Source organism: Empidonax traillii, unplaced genomic scaffold, assembly GCF_003031625.1.
Source record: "Empidonax traillii isolate 1590-97213 ecotype Southwest subspecies unplaced genomic scaffold, ASM303162v1 scaffold247:size2371522, whole genome shotgun sequence".
Taxonomy (NCBI): Eukaryota; Metazoa; Chordata; class Aves; order Passeriformes; family Tyrannidae; genus Empidonax; species Empidonax traillii.
The window spans coordinates 916,348-939,482 of NW_020955440.1; the positions used below are offsets into that span (position 1 = coordinate 916,348).

A 23,135-nucleotide genomic window follows, 5' to 3' on the forward strand; every position below is an offset into this window, starting at 1 on the left:
AGAATCTGCTACAGGGCAGACTAGAAGCAACAAAGGGCTTGAACTATACCTATTCTCATCATTTCTGTAACAAGAAGAGTCTTTTTCTTCCTATTGTTCAAAGCCTCATATGGTTTGCTGCAGTAGCTTTACCCTTTGGTTAAATGAGTGATTAGGAGTATATAGAAATGGGGACACATTTTGAAAATGCAGTGACTTTTTTCCAGTGGAATTGTTATAATTTTTACCCCTAAAACAAGTTGCTGGTAATTTTTGCCCATCTTCATAACCAGTAGACAGAGTGCCACCTGCAAATAACTACTCATTCTGCATAATTAAGTTTTTTACTTTATAGATACTGAAGAAGAGTTTTGTAAACTGCCAGAATAATAACTCCTGGAGGAATGGAAATAGGAACAGGGAAATATTTGCACCACATTTGAGTACTTTTGGATGGATGGATGGATGGATAGATAAATCAATATAAACACATAAACAACAACAGACAGAAAAGATACACAGTTCACTGGAGTTTACAGTTCTCTGGAAAAGTAAGTCTTGCATAACAGCTCTGAGTTTGCACACAACAGCCCATTGCACTATTATTTCCTATGCATGTGGCAGGTATATCAATCCTGAACACAGCAGAGCTCTACAGCATATAAGCCAGAGAATCAGAGTTTGCCATTCTATCCAGCTTTTTCATCTGATAGGGCAGCTGCTCAGCTGATTACTGACAACCATTCCCTGTTTGCCACAGCCAAAATGTTAACAACAATGGCTTTCCAGATGAATTTGGGAGCATTTTCTGTTTTGAGAGGTGCAGAATTAATGATTCTTCTGAGGCAGAGGGCTTTACAGATAAAATACCAGTTCTGAAGCCTCAGTGGACCTGTATCCTGTTCCCAGTCACCCTGCGCTAAAGGGATTATGCATTATCCCCACTGCACAGAGACATTTTGCAATCTTCTTTGGCAATCCCACTGCAAATTGACAATCTCACAAGGGATGGCATGTTGGTTTGCAAGACCCCAAAGATTACTCCTATGTACATAGGTGCTTCCTTTTATTGAGGTATCCATCTGTAATTTCTAATGTTAGTTCCACTTCACACATATTCGCTAAGTAGATAGAAATTACCCACACTAATTTATATAATATAGATCATCCATAAGCAATTCTGCAAGGTCACTCTGAAGGATTTGACTCATCCAGAAAGAAAATCTTGATTTCTCAATCTCTGTTTAAATTGGCCAGTGGAATAGCATGGAGGATACTGTGGGATCGTATTCTTTTGGAAGTGCAGATAAGAGACTTTTCAAACTATGTCAGAGCTTTTGTCCAGCCCACACACCCACTGGGGACACCAAACCCTGAAAGGGGTGGGTAGCACATGCCTGTCTTATTTCAGAACAGAGTGGGAGCACACACCTCAAAAATGCTCTTAGGTACTCCAGTATAGAAATTGATTGAATTCCTTACCAACATCATTCCATCTCCCTCACACTCATTTTTGTAAGGAGAGACATCCCAAACTCAATGAATATATTTTTTTCTGATTTGATTTTCTATTAAACAACAGATATGCTGTGGTGCTTGCCTGAAACCTACAGCTACAGACTCAGGGGTTAATGTATAACCAGTATATTCCTGAAGTATTTAAGTTGCTATTTCCCTTCACTTTGCCAAGGTAATGAGGTGTTTGATGAAGGGAGTTCAGCTGCAGAACTGCAAATGTACATTCTGTAAGCTAGAGAGAAACCACAACAGGCTCTTGCATTTAATATTCTGATAAATTGGGCATTTCTGCACCTTACATCAGGCAGTGACACAATGCAGCCTTGTTAATCTGAACAGAAAGTGCTCCTTCAGTAATGGAGTCTAGGTCTGTTACAGAAAATTTGATTTGCTTCACTAATTCAAAACACAAAAAAAAATAAATCCAAAGGATGCTCTGGAAGTAGAGGTTATCTTCAGATCTGTTCAGATAAGTGAAGCATAACTCATCGACAATGCGAGGAGGTAATGGAAAAAGTTGCTGCCAGCATGCTGTGCTGGTTAGTTAGATTAAAAGAGCATATCTGGTGATGATTGCCTTCTGCTTTTTGTTGGTTTGTTTTTTTTTTCCTTTCTGAGAAACATATCCAGAAAATGTATTAAAACAGCTCAAAATCACTGATGGGTTTGTTATCTATTACCTGGTGTCAAATTGCTGATAACTCCAAGACCTTCTTTCTTCTTCAAGACTTTGAACAATCTAATTAAGGTTTCTTGGAAATAAATCAACATGTGATATCACCTCTGAGCAGTACACTGGCCAGAGATTCTCTTGGCCTTATTGAGACACGGCTTAAAGTCATTGGTGTCAGAGTTTAGGCTCTCACCTTTTTGCTTCTGTGTTTTCTTTGTAGAGAAGGCTTTCTTGTTGCAGTTAAAGCTTCATATCTCTCCTTCGTGAGGCACAGATGCTGAATGGCAGCACATAGGCACTCCGCTCCAGAGAAGTGTTTTGATCGACTCTGATTTCGTTAACCCTTGCTGTTGGTCTGGGTGGGAGGCGAGCTGCGACAGATTGACTGCAGTTTTCCAGCCATTTTCAGGAGCAGTTCATTGCACTTTGTCTCTCCTTTGTCCTTTATTCCCCAGTAGTCTACACAGAAAAAAGAGAATGCAGTAGACTTTCAAATAGGGGAAAGGCATTCTGTGAGATACTGAGGGGGTACTACCCAAAGGCAATTATGCCTCTGCTTTTTGTTGTCCCTAGTAAACACCTGTCCAGAATGGGCAGTCATTTTAGTAAAGATTATTTACCTTCTTTTTTAATGATTGATTAATTCAGAACCTGACAAGACTTAAGTAAATTCTCTGGAGGCTTGAAACTGTTTAGTCTGAATTTTAAGGTAAACAAAATTGCACCTCTGAGCATTGAGCTCATAGGTAAGCCATAGGACTCTTGCTTTGAAATTATGCTCAAACAGGAGGATTTGCTATAGCCTTCAAAGTCTGGTGGTTTAGTTAAAAAAATAAGAAAGTACAGAGGCCTTGATACTGATCTCTCTATGCTGCTTGGCCATTTTTGTTGCAGGAAGGGACAAAAAAGGGACAAAACCCTGATGCTTTCTATTTGAAGTTTCATTGCAAAGAATCCTCAGTAAGGAATCACTCACCAGGCAGAAAACATCATTGTGCTGTATGTGCAGACACAACCCAGCTCCAAGCCCCTCCAAAGCCTAGCTCCATCCCACACTAGCATTTGGACATAGCCTCCAGATGCATTAGAAGCCAAGGAACTTCTGGGAAGAGCAGGAGACTCTCTGCCTCTTCATATTGATTTTATGAAATCACAAGGAGATTTTCCCACCATCAGCTGATGATGTTGTTGGCAAGGGCTCTTTCTGCAGTGCTGTGAAGGTAGAGGAAGATGGTATTTAGGAGGCTGCGTTATGTTTGCAGACATAAAGAGAAAGAAAGAGTTCATTCAGATACTTAATATCAGAGTCAAACATTCAGTCGGGCTGCTCTTTGCCAGACCAAACTGAGCTGTTTCAGCTGGGACAGATTGGAACTGAAATGTGTCTTCAGGCAGAATGGGGGAAAAATAATCGTCCTGATGACATAATTGAGGAAAATCAGGGTCACAAGCCTGGATGGTGATCACTGCCAGACAGAAGTGACCCATAATATTTCTTGGCCACATTCAGAAAAGCGCTGCAAGGAATCAGTTTCCTCCCTTTGGTGCACCCAAGGAACAAGGCTAAAACACGGATGCACTTAGGATTAAACACATTTAACTCTGTGCTGTCCTATACATGGTCCTAGGAAGATACTCTTCCAAGAAGCATGTCTGTTGAAATTCTAGTATAATTTATGGGGTGGGGATGCACTAGACTCCGACTGCTATTCTTGTCCTTACATGATTTACCAATTTTAATACCTAGTTCAATTGTCTAAATTTGGCATGTCATTTAAAACCCCAACGGTTGTGAAGAGTGAGAGACCTCCAGAAGGTAACCTTCACTCACATCTCCCATCACTGAAGACATCAGGAACTGTGCCCCTTCACCCACCACTCATGTCCCACTGCAGTGTAGGGCTTGGACAGAGAAATCTCACCTGGGTCTTTCCTCATCCTCATCTTTTTCTGTAGCACATATGTAAGCCAAATCTGGCTGTTCTAAAGCCCTGATGGCAAAGGATGCAATATACTCTTGCTGATATAGCACCTTCCTCTGAATGTAACAGCTCAGCAGAGAGAGGTCTCTCAGCCTCCTGAAATATATCTTCTCTCATGGCAAATGAGATTTGTAAAGCTGGTGAGCATGAACTGGAATTTTTCTGTTAAATACAGCATCAAAGTCTTTCGTTAGAAGCTAAACGGATAAAAACAGTGCATGAAATTGAAGTTGATAATTAGCTAGTCAGTCCCGGTGAGGAGTCCGTAACTGCTTTGACCTTCGGGCTTTGTGCAAGGGTTGAGAAGAGAAGATATCTCCCCAGATGAACAGTACAACTCACATGGTTTTTACCTGGGGATAAGGCAATGGAGTGAGCTAAGCCCTGGAAAAAAAAAATTGCAAATCAAAGTTAATATATAGAAGAGATTGGTCCTAAGCTGCCTGCCAGAAAATTAACGTGAAGAGCTAATTCCCTCAGAGATGCTCACAGTCTTGTCAGCAGAGTCCCAGCGTGCCACTCAGGATATGCAAGGGTTGCCAAAGGTGGGGCGAGGTTTTCCTAGTCTTTGTTGTTGGAAAGACAGCATTCATCTATCTTTCAAAATCTTGATTTCACATCCCTGGAAGCACAGATATTTCTCAGGCCACTACTGTTTTTTTGATGCTTCTCTAAAGAGAAGTATATCACTGCTAATGTTGTAGCCTTTGCCCATGGCCCCTGAAGCCAGTGGAAAGTCTTCCAGAGGACTTTTGCTCTGTCTTCTAGTGAGGGATAGGAACCCTGGATGGAGAAAGGTCTCATCTCTACAATTCAAAGATTCACAGAGTTTAGGATTAAGAGGAATCTTTAGATTATATAGTTGGGCCACATGGGCACCATATACACCAGTTCACCCGTAAATGTTGGTACTGGGGTCAGAAACCTCAGAACATTTCTCTCAGGTATCTCTTTACATCTCATGTTGCAACTAGATAGAAGCATCTTTTACTGACTCTGTTTAATTGCATACTCTAGTACAGTCACTTGCTAGTCCCTTCTTTGATAAACTTTTAATCTGGCATTTTTCCTAGCCCTTGAATAATTCTTTATTGCTTTTCTTTATTGTCTCCTCCCTCATGAAATCAATGCTGAAGTTGTGACTACCAGCACCAGATATACTTTCAGAAGGGTGAACCATGTTCCTTACTCCTAACTCACCTGTTTATACAAGCAAGAACTACTTTTTTAGCTCTCCTTCCCATATGCTTGCAATGAGAGCTCATCGCCGTTTCCAAGAGACTTTGTCTGTAGCGATTTCATAGCTCTTTCTGGTCTGATCTCAGGATTCTCAATTTAAGGTTCAAAACCTGAAAGAAATCCTTTGTTTTTTTCTTCTACAAAGTTATTCAGTAATAGCTAACACAAATTCACACACTAATCCTTGGTAGAAAAGGTTTTGGATGGTTTTATGACCACATATCATCAAGTCAAACAGTCTGCAAAGCTGGCCAAGGCAGATGTTTTTTCTTGCAGTGTTGTATCAGGATACAATGGGCAAGCAAAAGAACGGTAGAAGGGCAAAAGTCTGAGACAGCCCAGCCCACTGTCACAAGCATGCCTCAGATGCATTGTAATCTGCCCTCCTCCTGTAATGCAGTGAGTAGGAGAGGCAGGCAAGCTTTTCAAATAACTTTCATTGCAGTTACAAATATGATGTGTCAGACCACAGTTATGATTTACCACTTCCCACCCAAGTCACAGTCGGTATCTGGCACATAAAATCACGTAGAAAGCAGAGGTAGGACAAAGGTGGCAGGCTGTTACCAAGCAGTGCTGGCAGGATATACTGGGATGTGCGTGCAAAGGAGAGAATCTGAGTCACATGAAGAAAACTGGGGTAAGCAAAACCACCGTTGGCTGAACAAACGAACCTAACATGCTGTAAACCACCCTGATCACCTGCTCTAACTGAGCTAAAGAAAAAAAAAACAAAACAAACTACCAAACAAAAAAACCCCCTCAAACACCAAAAAATCCTAGTTGTACCTAATTGAGATATTGCACCTAAAATTTCACAAATGTCTTCTGAAATGGCATACTTCCTTTCCTATTTTTGTTGGAAATACTGATATTCTCAAGACTACATTTTTCTTTTTCATGGCTTCTTCACTGTAGTTGGCTTCTTGTAAGCTGGCCTTTCAGTCATTTATTTCAGAAAAGCTCTCTCCTATAGCAGAAACTTTTGTTATTTGAACCTTGAATCATTTCCCATTTTGTTCAGATGCTCTGATTTCTCTCTGCATTGGAAAGAGATATTTAAATCACTAGCTACATTAGAGAGACTGCCTTCCTTATAATGCCTTGACTTTCAGCACTAGCCCCATTTATGACTTATCTTTAGCTAGTTCTCTACAACATTTCTTCTGCTAATCCCCTCCTCCAGTTCACCTAATAATTGCCTATGTAGTCCATTTTCAAATAGTGCATTTCTCACATTGACCTGTTATCCACATTGTTTTATTTCATTCTAAGAACCTGTGGTTGACTGAGATCACAGGAACAAGCTTGTGGTTTTCTGTCACATTTTACACTTCTCTGAAACATAGATATTACCTTTGCTGTTCCCTATTTCTGTAATATCAACTCTAAACTAAGAATTTGATTTAAAAACTTTGCCACCAAACCTACTGTTTTTTGCTGTTTCCCTCAAAGTCCAATGATGGAGGTTATCTGTTCCTCCATTCGTAACACCTGAGCTCCATGTAGATAACTTCATTTGCATTAACTTCTGCCTTTATGCCCTAGTTCTTGAAAATGGAGGCAACACATTCACTTAGGTTTCGGAAAGAAAGATACAACATCTTTAATGTTCACCCCATAATGTTCTAATTCCTTACTTCTTCATTTTTTATATAACCAGTGAAGGTTTCATCCTTTTCTCATGAGCTTTGAAGTCTTAAGTTCACTTGGAGTTGCAAAAATCTTGCTTTTACCTCTATAACTTATAATTTCCTTTTTTCATTTTCCCATTTTTCTCCCTCTATTCCCTGTTTGGTATTAGGTTCCTTTACCCCTGGATTATTCATTCAGTTATATTAGCAGCCCTTTTCTGTTTGTTTTTCTCTCTTCTTTCTTGGAATAGAAGTTTAAGGTATTTTCCATAGTTGGTTGAAATTCATACACACATATTCAAATCCTGAGATTGGCTGTCTTTGCTATTTAGCTCCTTCAACTCATCAAGGCTTCTCCCTTTGAAATAAATAATAAAAGAATCTTAGCAGTTTAACTTTGCCTATACTGCCTTTTGATTGAAATGTAACTGACTCATAATCCATTCCTCTACAAATATTTGCCATGGCCAGCTGTTTTATAACCTAAGATCCCACAGCAGCTCCATTCCTACTTTCTTCTCTGTCTTCCTTCTCTCCTCATTCTCTCCTCAAGAGAAATACCATCTCTCTGGGAACATCTGATTTCTGATAAGCAGAAATTCCTTACCCAGTTAATGGATGCTCTGACTTGCCCCCTCAAAGCCCCTCAACTAAGCTAAGCCCATACACTGATATTCAGCCCAGGTGCAAGTTATCTGAGTGCCTTCATCTTGCACACAAACATGGGAACTGCGTGTCAGAGCTCTGCCTCTTCCAACACAACAGCTCCTGTTGCTCATTAATACTGAACTCCATTGTCAGCATAGCCTGTAGAGCTATTTGGAAGAAAGGTGTAGGTGACCTGAATAGCTCTGTGTTCTATGCTCTGACTCTGTTAGTGAAGCACAGGCATCCAAGGTCACTAAGATGACCTTGAGAAGCCTACCTATGTTTGAGATGCTTTTCCAGAAAGGTGTGGTGCTCTTGTAGGTCCTGAGTCATGTCTGCAAGTTTAGTAAAGGCATCTTGACCTCTGGCAACATAAATTGTATCAGAAACCTACACTTAAGCATCTGAATCAAACTCTGCCTTTCCAATAAATATAGAGGGGACTTTGTCACCTTGTGCTCATGAAGACACCTACATTCATAAGCCTGAATTTTTATCTCAGGAGTCTGGAGAAGACTAAATCAGGTCTGGGATGTTCTTAAACATGTTGTCTCTGTTAGAAAGTTTCTTTCACTCAGCTTCAAATATTGTTTCTGATAAGAAGAAATTTAAATTAAGACATGAAAAGGCAAGACTGGAAATGTCTTTCCTACACATCACTTTGTGCAGACTGAGAGAGGAAAGTGAGGCGAAGGAAGATACAGTAGTGGAGAAAACAATGTCAGTGGTAGGATGAACACCCAGACAAGAAATGAAAAGTGAAAATGAAAAGTATTTATGAGAAAGAGGGTAAAGCACTTAGTGATATGAGTCTGCTGAGTCATGGTAGGGACCTGAGTGTGGTGATGAGAAATTACTTTATAAGAAGGGTTTGGAGGATTTTAAGCTAATTCAGCATGAACTCTTAAAAGAGAATATAACTGATGTCCATGTATTTCAAACCAGTGTGGAGGAGGAGGAGGTAAACACGAAAGAGAGAGAGAGAGAAAGGAACTATTATGGTGAATCCTGGCGTAATACCAAGTGGATTAATAAAATGCAAACTGCAAATTAAGGAGATGTCCTTGTCCATTACAGCTGTGAAGGTCTCCAGATGAAAGTGGTGGGTTCCAGAAAAGCCTACTGGCTTTGCAAAACAGAGCTTGAGCAGCTCAGGAAAGGTAGTGGAGGATGTGATGGCAGAAGGCTTTCCTTCAACAACCATTGGGATGTATTTTATAAGTCCCCACAACAGTCCCCAATCTAGGCAGCATGGAGGTGAAATAAAGCTTTTCCTCTTCCCTATGTTGCACAAACATGCAGCCCAGAGTCTGACCAGGCTGTCAAGTAGTGGTGGTGATGGCACCTTCCCTTTCACTGACAGAGAAAAAAAGAAGTCATGAACAGCATCACTGACAACACATCAGGCCACGGACCAATGTTTATTTGCTTTTTCCATTTACAGTACTCAATAAGGAATGTTAATGGAAAGTTGTTTAAGCTTAACAGACAAAAGCTAAACTCATGAATAAGAGGTCTTGGAACATTTTCATTTGAAATTTCCTTCTTGTTCCTCTTACTCCCTCCATCTCTTCCTTTCTTTCCTATTAAACTGAAGTCAATTTCCCTAATAAAATCCAAGGCTTTTAAAGCCAACCTAACGCTCATGATTGCTATCTTTCACTGAATAAACAAAATGCTTTATACCTTCTGTCAGAGGCACAGACTTCTCTTATTTGAAGGGGAGAGTGTAAGCAACACTTTAAACACTATTTGTGAACACAGGCTGATGAAAGCTGAAAACTGTGAGAAAAACTGAGCTGCTCAATCCTCATCCTTTATCAGGAACTGGGGAGATAATGAAACCTGACATATCCCACTTCTTTCCTTGATCAGCTCCTGATTGCTGGGGTACACAAAGAGGAACTCAATAAAGGCAAGGTGGTCCATAACAGACTGATCCTGCAAAACCTCAGGTAGCTCCTAGGTGCTTTCCATGGAATCAGGCCCTAAGTGCCACTGCCAATACAAAGAGATAACCCACTCAGATAGCCAGATAGATTGGCAGAAGCCTTGGGCGATGCAGAAAACTTGTCCCATGAGTAGTTATGGGAATCTGACTCTGACAGATAGAATATCCACAAAGCACAGCTGAGAAAGATGGACATTTCTTATCAGGCATTGCCCTGACACCAAATGCTCCCCTAGAGATGAACCCCCTTTTCACAAGCCACCTGGAAACATCCTAGAGGGAGGGGAGGCTACCCTGAGTTGCCTTTTGGGGTGATTTAGCCAGAATGAAATACTCCCTTTGAACCTGTAGCAGCCTTGTGTTTGCTCTGACACTGATACACATTCCTACAGCCCACTGAAGAAAATAGAGAATTACAGGAGAGGCACAGCTCCTCATTGAAATGTCTCCTTTGGCCTGTTAAATTGAAATAAAGAGAAAAAAAAAAAAAAAGCACACTGATTGAGATGCAGAAGTTTAATGGCACACATGTTTCCAATGTATTTTATAACAGCCACAACAAAATGTAATTACTCAGTGTAGGCAGGCATGCCTCTGAATGGCTCAATAAAAGTCCAGACAGGCTGTGCAGACCATTAGCATGGTTGCTCTCTGTTGCCGTGTGCTGTCACTGAGATGGGGCTGGTGCAGGAAGGGAATATGAAGATAGAGAGACCTGGAGATGATGAACAAATCACAGAGCTGCCTGTTTTCCAATCTGGGATCTTCACTGGGTCATAGTTGCTGCTGGCAAATTTGCGTTCTGCAGAGCCATGGCAAAGAGAAGGAGTAAACAGCATTTGAGTTAAGGGCTCAGGTGTGAGGGCTCAGCTGTATTATGAGGTCAGCCCAGTGAACAGAATCTTCTCTTTCTTTCTTACATTAGAGAATGACCATTCACAGCAGAAACAAAGACTGCACTTAAGTCTCTTGGGCATCAGCAAGTTGCTCTGACATAATCTCACCTTCATTTTCCAACAAATGGGGTCTGTGAGCCTCCAGAGGTCCTGACAACTGCAGTAAAGTCATGTACTTCTCCAGAGAACTGGGAATGATGATGAGTTTGAAAAGGAATCCAGAGACAGCCTGTGAATTCCCCTGTCCATGGCTGAACAAGGTGCAGGATTTCCCTTTCCCTCTACTGCACATACTGTTTATTTCTAAGCAAAGTGCAGATTAGCTCAAATTAAAGGAACTGAGTCAGCAGCAGATCTTAAGACAGCTGCACACCATATTACATTACACCTGCAATGTCAGATTGATATAGTACAGAATCCCGTTTCTTGAAAAATCAGACACAATCCCAGGTCACACTGACTTTCCAAGTGTTCATGAGTACAAAGAAATGATGATGTGCATTCATGAATCACACCCTATTTACAGCTCTCATAAAATACCAGCCTCTCAGCAATAAAAAGATTAAAAGCCCCTGTGCCCCAGGATAAAAGTTCTATTCAGCCAATAACCCATAAACTGATTTCCAAGGCCTGCTTGTTGAAATTAGGCTTGCAGGACAGGATTTTCCTAGGAATTGTTTATCTTCTTGGTTCTACCTGAAGACTTGGGCACCGCCTTTTATTTCAATACTTAGGTGCCACTTTAATGAACATGTCTCCTGAGAAGTTTTTAGTCAATAAAATCTCTTGTATTTTTCTGCTAACTAGGTACTGAAAATCCAGTTACAGTCAGATGTTCACATCCTAATGAGAGCTAAGTTTTTGAGTGTTACTTGGTGTTACACAGTCTCTGTGCATTTAAAAATTCATTTGGGCACGTCTTTCAGCATCTGAATTCCAGTCTGTTCTGGATAATAATAATAATTCATTTCATCGATTTCTGCTGCATTTCTACTCAGGGTAAATAATAAGGCAGCACTGTGTCATGGATTCAAACCGAGACTCCAGCTCTTAACAATGATTGAAAGCCCCCACGGGTGTGTGGAGAAGTCAGAGACAACAGCACATCAATTATGAAGCCCTGCACTTTATCTACTGCTGGCAAAAGAAAAGGTTAATTATCTAAAAATAAAGCAACTGTATGCTGGTGTAGGAGGGTGAACTCGAAGGAGGGCTGTGGAACAAACAAGATAAGGTTGTGATCTACAATGTTAGAAGACTGAAGCTGAAACTGTCCAGTATAACCTATCACCCACAGGCAAATTGCATGCCTGAAAACTCTTGACTAAAATAAATGGACTACGTCATGTCTTTTAATAAGCCTTTTCTGACTCTGACATTGAAACCAACAGGTGCCCAGGAACCAAAGACATTCATACCCATTTAGCTACTCCAAGGCTGTACATGTTCAAATGACTTATCACAGCACAGCAAGCCAAGGACTTGAGGACTGAGATCAGAGCTGAATTTCTTTAATATTTCTGCTGCCAGTAACTTTTTGCAGGTGTGAATTTGAGACCACATCTCTCCAAAGCACTGTTATGTTTAGGGTTTTACTCTCCATGAGCATCCATGAATCACAAAAGATCTGGGGAGTTGAGGAAGCACCAGAAAGTTTGGGATGAGGTTCACCACTGCAGACACACAGGCAGGGAGCTGGCATCCTTCAGTGTTTGTTGAGACTGTTGTACTAGAGAAAAACTCAGTAACCATCAGTGGCTCTGCCATGGGAATCCAAACAGGCAAGGCTACTACATAAGAAGAGCAAGAAAGAAGCTACACTCATCTAGTTTGCCTTCCTTACTTTGAAGGCCTGCCAGGCAGCCGAGGACCTGACAAATAGGCCCCAGCTACATATTTATGGCAGCAACTCCTCCAGCCTGGGAGCTAAGAGAGCATGAGGCATATGGAGTTAATACCACTGAGTGAAAAGGAAAATCACCAATAAGTCCAATAGGACTCTAACAGAGTCTTTAATATAGACCTTAAACACAGAGCCTGGAATATGTTTCTTTAATGTTAATTTTTTCAAAGTCCTTCATTCCACTGGAACAAAATTTTGAGGGTCCATGAATACTTTGGGTTTTATAGCAGCTGAAATGATCAAAAATCATTACAGGTGTTTGCTGAATTCTATGCAACTCCCTCCAAGGAAAGAAGGGTGAAATGCCATCTCTGTATAAATAAAAGACCTGAGGCACTAAGATGCTAAAATTACTCAGTTAATTGCACATCACCAATCTATGGGGTTGGCAAATTTCTCATCTCTTGTCTTTGAGCAGGTCCCTAAGTCATATAATAGTCATAGCTGCATCATAAAAAGAAAATTATGATTTTGGATTAGGTTTTCAGGTCAGTGTACTAAATACTGCTGCTAACAGTATTATATTTACATTGTTTCAGTTTGACTGAGCTAGAAATGTATTCCATTATATTCTTCATATTTTTGTTCAGGGCAAATACACATGGCCATAGATGAATGCTTGAGAATTCCCATGGGGTCACAAGAACAGGTCTGCAGAAGGGAATGGCATCCTCTGAAGTCACTCCTCTGGCTGCCTTCTTAGCACAAGTGGCTACTGTTGCTGTGATGAGAAGAAATCAGTGAGTAATATAATTCTATATAGATAGTCTTGCTCCACTGAACACAGGATGGAAGTGGTCTTTCCCCCATACATTTGCTTCAATTTCTAAAGAACTATAAGTTGTCTTTCTCAGCACAGACTGTCCCCAACACGCGGGTGGGTTACCAACACCTTCCTAGATGCAACTGCAAAGCACAGCACTTCTGTGTGGAGTGGTAAACCCATTCCAGCCAGACCCACTACCTGGGTGTCAGTGGTTACATCATGTGGGACACATTCATCTGGCATGTGTTGATGTGTCCTTGCCAAAAGAGGAGAAAAGGAAAACTAGGGTTAGTTTGAAGTTTTGGCTGGCTGGGATCATGATGTCAGTGTAATATCATCCCACGTGCATGCACAAACTCACAGTACAGATATGAACTGTACTGTGGAGGCAAAAGTTGTATTTTATCAGAGGCACTTCCACGTGAGCTGCATGTACTCATCATGTCTGCAAATGAGAGTTATTTAGAGACACTTGTACAGACTTAGGAAGTCAAGCCCACCTTAAAGATATTGTCATACACGTGATGAGCTAAACCATGGCAACATGCAGAATTCTTGCAAGTAAAATTGCTATAAAGAAAGAAAATCAGCCAGTTTTCCACTTTCACATTATTACTCATTTCATTGGAGTCTTGTTACTTGAAATGCAATGTCATTCGCCAACCTGTGTCTGTTACTAAAACCTGGGGCATGTACACTCTCTTACTCTTTTGCTGGAGAGTTATGCTCTTTCCCAGCTAATACAGGTCACTGGAAAGCTCCAAACTGATCCTCCTCATCGTTGTTCCTGAATATACAGCCTCTGCACTTGTGTGCGGAAGCCCTCTTTTTTGATCTGAATGAAAATGAGTTTCAGCACACAGCTGGGGCACTAGTGTTTAAGGTTAAGGATTGCAACAGTTATTCAACAGAGAATAGCTTTGCTGTTTGCCAGGTGCCTCAGACACATTCCCATCATCCTTAACACCAGTCTAACACATAGCAGACACTTGTGCCTATTTACAGAGCTTAAATGCAAACAATAGTCTGAAAGGATCTTGATACAGGGGAAGAAGACAAAAGCACAAGCACTTATTTGCTTACCAGCAGATCAGCTCCAAGAATTACTTCTTTCACTCTCACCTAATAAGTCATATCTAAGGACCCACTTTTCACCTAAGATTCATGTCTTTAATACTCTTTCCTGACAGAAAACCTCAGCCCATTTACTTCCCCTTCCTTGGGGTCCCCTGGGATTCTCTTCAACTTCAAGTCACTTCTCACTCCTGGGATTATCGATATCAATTTATTCTGGAAACATTTTCCACACTGCTACCCCAAGGCTAGTGTCTGCCTTCAGCTGTCTAGGAACGCTGATGGCTTTTTTTGCGGGCAAAGGCCATCCTTTCCCATCCTGGTAGCAAACTGATATCTCTGTTAATGACCTGGATGAACTGCCAGAAAGTCATTAACATCTGTTAGGGTAAAATGCTTTCCCACCTGGTGAAGTCATACTCCTCAGATTGCACTCCACTTCATATTGCAATCTGCTCAATAAATAAGTAATTTCCTGCGACACACACACAGACAATCATGCTTTATACAAAGAAATAGAAATGGATTCAATGATATGTCTCGTTGCCAGTGCGAAATGTGACAATAATCACTATTTTAGGTTGTTAATTGCGATACCATTCTCAAACACGATGAGACTGGTGTTCTCTAGGTCAGAAAAGTTGCAGGATTTTTGAGTTTGACCCTTCTTCCTTTTGGAAGTCATTAGCATCTGTGTGCTGTCTGAGCATCAGCTGACAAGGGAGTTGCTTGTTCCTAAGAGAGTTTCTTTTTCTATAGGGAAGCTGTTGATTTACAAGACACTAGCAACTCATCAGGAGCTTTCTGAGTGATGGCCAACCTTCTCTTCAGAGACAGGGCTGCTGATTTAATATTCTAGCTGGAGGTAAGAGTAAATCCATGACATCTTGGGACCACATGAGCAACTTGTATGTAGTGGTGCTGGAGAGGGGTGGTGGCATGAGAAAAAGATCCCTTTTTTGCTCTGTATATTTTAACTAGACTTGCCTTCCTGGGTGTATGGTGAGTACTGAACTTATAAACACAGCCGCCTATACGCTTCAGCCATGTGAGCTAAATGTTTATGTACATGGGTGGGTGGGTTTATCTCCCCGAAATGTGGTCATTTAAAGTCAGGAGTTGGTTTCTTCCATATCAGCATCTAAGACAGGGCACTGCAGAGGGTGATTCACTATGCTACTCCTAGATACTATGACAAGATGGGATGAACTGCCCTTTGGGGTATCCCTGTGAGTTGTAGAAGGGGTCTCGCTGACAAGATTAGAGGGATAAATGCTCTCAGAGATGTGTGTGTGCCTTTTGCCCCCTTTGCAGGGTACCAAAGGAGGGATCATAACCTGACATGTCATGCCTGCTAAAACGGTCAGGACTTTTTACAGAGGATTTCATCAGCCATATTCCTCCACTTTTTATTATTATTTTTTCATGATTATTAAGATCAGTGCCCTTCACCACACATTTGACAGGAAAACAGTGGGTCCCTCTAACAGCACCTCTGCTGTGTGATAAAGCATTTGCAAAGAGAAATGTCCCATGAGCATGCCCTCTCCCAGCTGTTCTGGTGCCCACTGGCAATGCCAGCTGCTCAGGGTTGCATGCTGAAGCTACTGAGAACAGCAAGGCAGGGATTTTCCAGAGGGCTACCAGGGAATTAAATGTCTGGATTCCTTTCACATTCCACAGGCGCTTGTCCGATGAGTTGTGCCTCCAGGTTCATTTTCCAGTTCAGCTCTGGTACTGGAAAAACGCTCAGTTGAGAGGAATATACCCACTTGCCAGGCTGTCAGAGGGTGCCAAGAGCAACTTTAGCAGGGTTTATCAGACAGACAGCCAGGGTACTAGCACAGAACTATCTCAGGAATCTCAACACTGTTACCACAAACCTATCTTGAGTTTTGATTTTGAAAATATGTTCCTCTTACTCAGAAGAAACATCAGATAAATTATGCAGTTTTGCCTCTCCCAAGAGTGAGCCAACAGCTACAATAGCTAAAGGCACCTCGTGGCTGTGCTTTTCACATTTCAGCACGGTAACAGCTGAACACTGAAATGCACAACTGAAAAGAGTTGGGGAATTAAATGAAAATGCCTCCTGATGGTCTGTTGAGTCACAAAACCTGTCCTTATCATGGTTAAGGAAAGAAATCAGTGGCACTAGGTGCTCTGCATATCATTCAGTAGCTAGAGGCACAACATTTTAGAAGGCTCCTAAGGTGCCGTATCTCCCCTTGCATATGAGAAGCTCTGCTAGCCTGGTGGGGCAGCATCCAGCAGCATTCACGAGCTATTGTTTTCTGATAGAATTAATTACAAAATAGTTTTGGTTGGAAGGGACATTTTAAAGGTCATCTAGTCCAACTCCCCTGCAAAAAGACCCTTCAACTAGCCCAGGTTGCTCAGAGCTCCATCCAACCTGAGCTTGAATGTTTCCAGGGATGGGTAAAACAGAGTCAGGTAAGTACATTAGCCAATTCCATCAAACTTTTGCTCAAATTTTATCAGGCCTTTACTTAGGTCACACTTATGCTCTGTTCCTTTTTGACATTCCATGCTCTTCTCTCCCAGAAGCTAAAGATAGATTATCAGTTTCAATTTTTTTCATAGAGTTTACCTGAAAAAGCCAGGATAGAAGCTTTTGACATTATCTAAGCTCTATGAGTAATGGTAGCAATTGAATGCTAGGAAACTGGAAACAGCTGCTACCAGATACACTCATATAATTCATATTCATGCATCTAACTCATATTCTAATTAAATAAGAAGTTAAACTCCCTCTAGGTGTTGTGCTTAGAGCTTGTCTTTCCCTGAGCAATGCAACAAATAATTTCTTTGCAAATCAACAGGAGACACTAACTTCCAGAATGTAAGGCAGTTTGTTCAACCATAGTTATTTACACTCTGAATATTTTATAATATTCTGACTATTATAGAATAATTTGTATCCTAATAAGAATTAGTTTTGCACATAAAACTTCACAAAATTAGAATATGTAAAAAAAAAACCTCTTGAAAGAATCTCAAATTAAGTAACAAGTGTTAGAAAAAAATTATATTCACTTGGAAATCCAGTCAATTAATAAGGGAATTTTTCAATATATATTCAGAATTTTCCTATACTGCATACTTCTCCAGCCAAGGGTGAATCCTTAATGGATTTTTTTGGGTGATATTTAAAAAAAAAAAAAAAGATTTGTTTTTCTGAATCAGAACAACAACAATAAAAAGTTAAAATATGAATCCTCCCTTGGATTGGAAATCCCAGCTGTGGAGGCAGAGATACAATGAAAAATACTTTGTGTGATTGTTAGTATTCTATTATTCATTGTCTGTCCTCTGGGACAGCTAGTGTTATACACTGATATTTGTCCTTGTTTTGCACTCTGTGTGGGGAACACTTGTGTGTCTCCACTATTAAGTCTACAGAAATGCAAACACAACTAAAGTCCATGCACCACCTCTGTGGACTCCAGATACTACTAGTAAAGAGCATGTAACCCAATCTCCTTTAATTTTGGGGGTAGGGTGGGAGTGGGAATCAGTTTGGAAATTTGATTTGCCTCAAATCAGCCATAGAGCATTAAAAAGCACAAGCTTCTTAATTTACACAGTCTCAAAACTGCAGGCATTTCTAATACAATTTCTACCTTTTATTCAGTGGTGACAAGTCCTGAGGGGGTAAAGGAGTAGGATGAAGCAGTGACTCTTGGAGCACTCTCTAGCCTAATTATCACTTAATCAACCCTAGCAATGTCAAAAAAGAAGTGTAGAAATGTCAATCTGTTTTCAGCTCTTGGCTCCCTTGTGCCCCAGAAGGCCCCCTTGTTTTAAGCATTTAAAAAACAGCTTCTGTGACTCTGAGCTTTTTCTTGCTATTATTTTTCATCTCTTTCTACTACTACTACTAGTTTTTGTCCTTCAAAAACTTCTTACACATTCCCAGGGAACAACCTATTGTTGCACTGTTGTTGCACAGCGCTGCTTCTGAGTAATTTCCCAGACTGTTTGTCTCTTGACTGGAGCAAAACAGGAACCTTAAGCATGATGAGCAATGAAGATAATTGAGCAGAGCAAAAAAATCTTTATTTCTTTTGAGAGAAGGAGGAGAGAAAATGGACTTGGATCTGCTGGATCATAAAAGTGATGAAGAAAACAGAAAGTCATGCTTATTCCAGATATGGAACTCCATTGCAGGCCCAAATCCTCTGAATTTGAGGAAGTTTACACTTGCTGATGAACTTTGCTTTTGTCCCTGACCACAACAGTAGCTTCTAGACAACTCCACAACTTCTCTGGGAAGCCTCTCCCAGTTTCTATTCCTCACACTTGCAGTGTTGACTCATCCCTTTTTAAATATGTTGCATGCTTCATGGCTCCCTTGCTGTGGCTGTGCAGAGGGAAGTTTCTGCACTTGGAGACAGCAAGGGCTATGATGTGCAGAGGGAGCTACACCAGCATTACATCATCAATGGCACAGGCAGAAATAGAAGGTGAGAGATTAACCACACTTTCCCTGGATAGTGCTGAGGGAATAGGACTGGAGAAAAGGAGTACTTACGCTGATTTGGGCCAAAACATCTAAGGGGCACCCGGTTAAAAATGTCTGCACACAGGGGTTGTGAAGAGCAAGAACCAGGTGTTAACAGGATGTTTCTATAATGCGAAATTAAAGACTTCCCTACCACTTGCTAGCCTTTCAACGCCTTACACGCTATTTTGTACACACTCTAAAGTGAATTGTACGTGGATTAGTAGAATGTTCACACTGTGATGTAGATGCTACAGAGCAGTTGTGAACAGTGACACAAGTTGTTCCTTCACCTTCTCATCATCCCCCATCACTTCTCTTAGGGCTCCAGAGTCTTTCAAAACCTCACACAAAGCCCTTGCACATACATTGACATCACTTTAACATGAGTGTGAAGGGTTAAAAAATTATCTAGTCTTGAATCAGACACCAAGAAAAACAAGATCTTGTTGACACTTGTTTGGATAAGCCAACACACCTGGTTGCTGCTACCAGAAGCCCTGGGAGCAATACAAGGAGACGGTGCTGGGCCTCATTCAGCACAGAGCTATGAAGCTGCAGAACAGTGCCTGCTGGCCTATTCTGAGCCTCCAGTATGAATTATCCTGCCACTGTATGAGCCTGTGAAATGCTAAGGTTTAGCTACATACAGATTAAGGACAGAAGCTGGTACTCCAAGACAACTGCATAGATTCGACACATTTCCAGGTTGTATTTGTGTCTATGCTGAAGTCTGTTCTCCTCACACACCAAGTGGAGCCCGAGAGCCTGTCTTAGCCATGAAGGGACCAGTCAGGTACTACTCAATTCCCAGTGCACAACAAGCTCAGGACACAGTCATATGGGAAAGGCAACCAAACAGAGGGTTGGGATGCTTTCTACTTACTTCTCGGGTTCCTCCCATCAAAATGCTCCTCAGACACTGTGCTTATCATCTGCCCAGGATGGATCACTCCAAGGAGGCGATGGAGGTAAACCATCAAGACATACCTTGTGTTTATCATGTGCTCTGGGAACTGTTCTGTATAGATGTCACCTGGTCATTCCAAAACCAAGATCTGAGTATTTCTCCACCGCTTGTTGTATATGGGCACACAGGTGATGCCAGCATGAGTGACTCAGACAATGATTATGCAGCAGTAGTAATTTGTTTTCTATCTAACACTCAGCTGCAACACTTCACCCCAGTACCCACGGTGCCGGGCCCTGTGGTCAAAGGAACCCTGAAGAGCTTTCCAGCCATGTACATGCAGTTGCAGAATATGATCTGCTAACACAACAACCCACAGTAACGTTTACATATGCTGCAAGAGGGAAGGTGGAGCTACAACGTGGTTTTTGGAAGCTAATTTCAACTAACACCCTGCAGAATCTCCAAGTACAGGAAGCACCAGCTTCTTCACGCAGAAAGCCTTGTGTGTGTAGCCCAGGTCTGCTGTCATCTCCATGTCTGGAAGACAGAATATTGCTTCTTTTCATTAACAATACCTACAACTGAGTAGCATTTGAGTCCCAGACTTATTATTCAAAGGGAGCAGGGTCTTGGGAGACTTGAATTTTACTCTGTCTTCAACTGCTGGGGCTTCTCCAGGCTTGAAAATTGCAGTTGAGTTGGCATTTCTGTATTTGATTAGCAATACCTTCAAGTATTACCGATATAGAAGCCTCTCATTTCCAGAATGTGGGAATTTCTCCTTCCATGGCTGTTGCTGAAGCTTGAACATACAGTCATCACCTTAAAATACCCACATGAAACCTTTGTTTATTTCAGACTATCTCCTCATTTGCAAAGAGCCAAGATGAAGCACAGTTGCTGGTCAGACACTGGTTTCTCATCCTGAGACATATAGACAGTTGGTCAGGTCTCTTGCCACTACCAGAGTGGAAGAAGGGACTGTCCTGCCTTGCTTTAATCCCAGCGTTTCCCAAAGAAGTAACCACAGGCTCTCTCTGTTGACCCTCTCTATCCTCTTTAGACCCTGAGTCAAGTACTTCTTAAACTCTAGTTACCATAAATAAATTATTACTCTGGAATTGCAAATTCTAATTACTAAAAAAGAGAAGAACCCTAAACTTCTCTGGGCTATTGAAGAGCTTGGCCAAATAAGCCAGAGAAGCTTTAAAATGAGATGATAAATAAATCAATAAAACTTACTTGGAAGAAAACCTTTTACTAAGACTTACTTTGTAGGCCTGTCTCTTGGGTGTTTGTGTGACTGGAAGAGCACCCACTAGATCCATTAATTGCATCAAATCCAGATGCTTGCTTGAAGCCAACATTTAACCACGCAAATTAGCATTTTTGTGTACAAGGTAAATTCCAACAGCTACTCATGTGTACCAGCAGCTGCAATTACTCTTTGTTTACACCCAAACAAGTTTTTGCATGTGCATCCATTGTGTCTGTTCATGAAATTTTTATTTATAAATACTTACTTTATATTTTAATAACTTCTATTAACATCACTCAAGAAGACATTACCACTGCATTAACTGGCTCAACACCGACAAATACTTATGTTGAGATATAACAGATATTTATCTGCAGTGAATGCTAGCTTAAACTCTTCCTACTCCCCTCTTCTTCTTGAAGTATCTGTGTCAATATATTATAATTTCTTTTTCATCTGTAGCCAAGTAAATATCTTTATTAGACTCAATTAATGTGGATTGTACCCTACATGGAGGCCTGAATTTTGATCACACCTCAACAACTTTAATTTTCTTATCATAGTATCATAGTTATCATTAATGCCTGGATCTGGAAAGCGATGCTGCTAAAGCTTAGATGATACCTCAGATTCATGCAACAAGAATAATAAAATCCTTTGTCACCTCAACCACTTTAAAAAAAAAAACAACACCTTTCTGAAGTTATATTAAGACCTTAGCAGTCATGCCACTGAGACAGAGGCTACTTTCCTGTATTGTTAGCTAAGATGTCCTCATCTTGTCAATTCATCTTTCCTGATAGATCAGTGAAACACAGAGGGATCCACATTTCCCTGGTGTTTCCTTCAGAATAACAAATGGCTAGGGCCAGCTCCAGCTATGCCAGATGGTGCTGTACATGAATATCCCTCTATGTGGTTATCAGCAGGTACCCTGCTGCCCTGCACAGGCCTGACACTGTTCAGGTCATGTCTGAAGCAATTACACATTGATAGCCTGTTTGTTGAGAACTGCAACAGGGCACAGTTTCACCCCACAGGCTGTTGCATGTGTTTCATTCAGCATTCAGGTGGGAACCATCCAAAGTGCATCTGTAGCCATGACTGACCACATATGATAGTCTGAGTTTTATGTGGGGTTTGTATTCAGTAGTTAGGGAAAAGTCAGACAAACGTTATTCTCTCCTTCCATAAAAGACTTCAGGCCAAGCCTTGTGTGTTTCCTATGGATTGTCAGTGGTGTTCTGATAAAGCCATCATATTCACATCACCAAACTGTCCTTGATAGGCCTTCCCTTGCTCTTCATGACCTGTAGACCTTGGTTAGCTGAACAGCAGAAGGGATAGATTTATACAAACCATGTAGTTTTTATTATACTGATACCAACTTGCATTTCCAGATCACATGGGCTTGTGCGGTGACATTTCAGTCAGCTGCTCAAAGCTGCTCATGGGAGCTTTATGGACACAACCTATTGCCATCTTCTCAGAAGCCAATTTGTCCACCACCTTGTGGTGGGTTAAAGGCTTTCCAATTAAATTTTTAGCCTGAAGATTCTGTATCTGCAAGCTCCCCTTAGTGTACTTTTATCAAAAACTTTTACTGTTGGAAGTAACCAAAGATTATTGGTCTTTGGGGAATTCTGTAATGGTGGCTGTTTATTGAAACAGGTTGGTGTACAGTACTGAAGGTTGTTTGAAAGGCTTGAGTACTGCTGTGGTCTTGTCTTTGAGAACTGATATTCCTAAGAGTCTGCTCCTGGTTTGGTTTGGTTGTTCTGCTGTTTTAAATAGCACCAGTGGCTCCCAGGGGAGAGGATGGACTTAGTTCTCCTGGTTATTCACTGCCACTAATAAATACCAAATGGCAATAGCAGCTAGACTGGAGGATACTCTGCTCTTCTGCAGACTGTGATATCCCCCAGAGATACCACCACTGCCCACTAAAGCAGAAAAATCAGTCGTTGCTGAAAATAGTTGATTCCGGCCCAATTCCTGAGCTTCCCCATGTAAATGTAGAGCAGCTGCACCAAGCGCAGTGCACTCCCGGCAGTGAGTCTGCTGGGGTGGGAGCCCTGCAAGGAAGCTCTGGCATGGCTGATGGAGCTACTGGGAAGTCACAAAGTTCCAGCTGGGTGCTGTGGTTTTGCAGCCAGAAGAGAGTGCAAGGCTGCAC

The 23,135-nt window shown here is 41.3% G+C and overlaps 1 long non-coding RNA gene across 1 annotated transcript in view; it reads left to right on the forward strand.

Annotated features, from left to right (window-relative positions):
* LOC114059902 overlaps positions 1–12,746 on the forward strand; it is a 21,724-nt gene extending 8,978 nt beyond the window's left edge. The window contains exons 2-3 of the long non-coding RNA XR_003571761.1: positions 10,550–10,780; positions 11,519–12,746. This is a non-coding gene — a long non-coding RNA (uncharacterized LOC114059902). The remainder of the gene's footprint in view (positions 1–10,549; positions 10,781–11,518) is intronic.
* Positions 12,747–23,135: the final 10,389 nt, after the last annotated feature.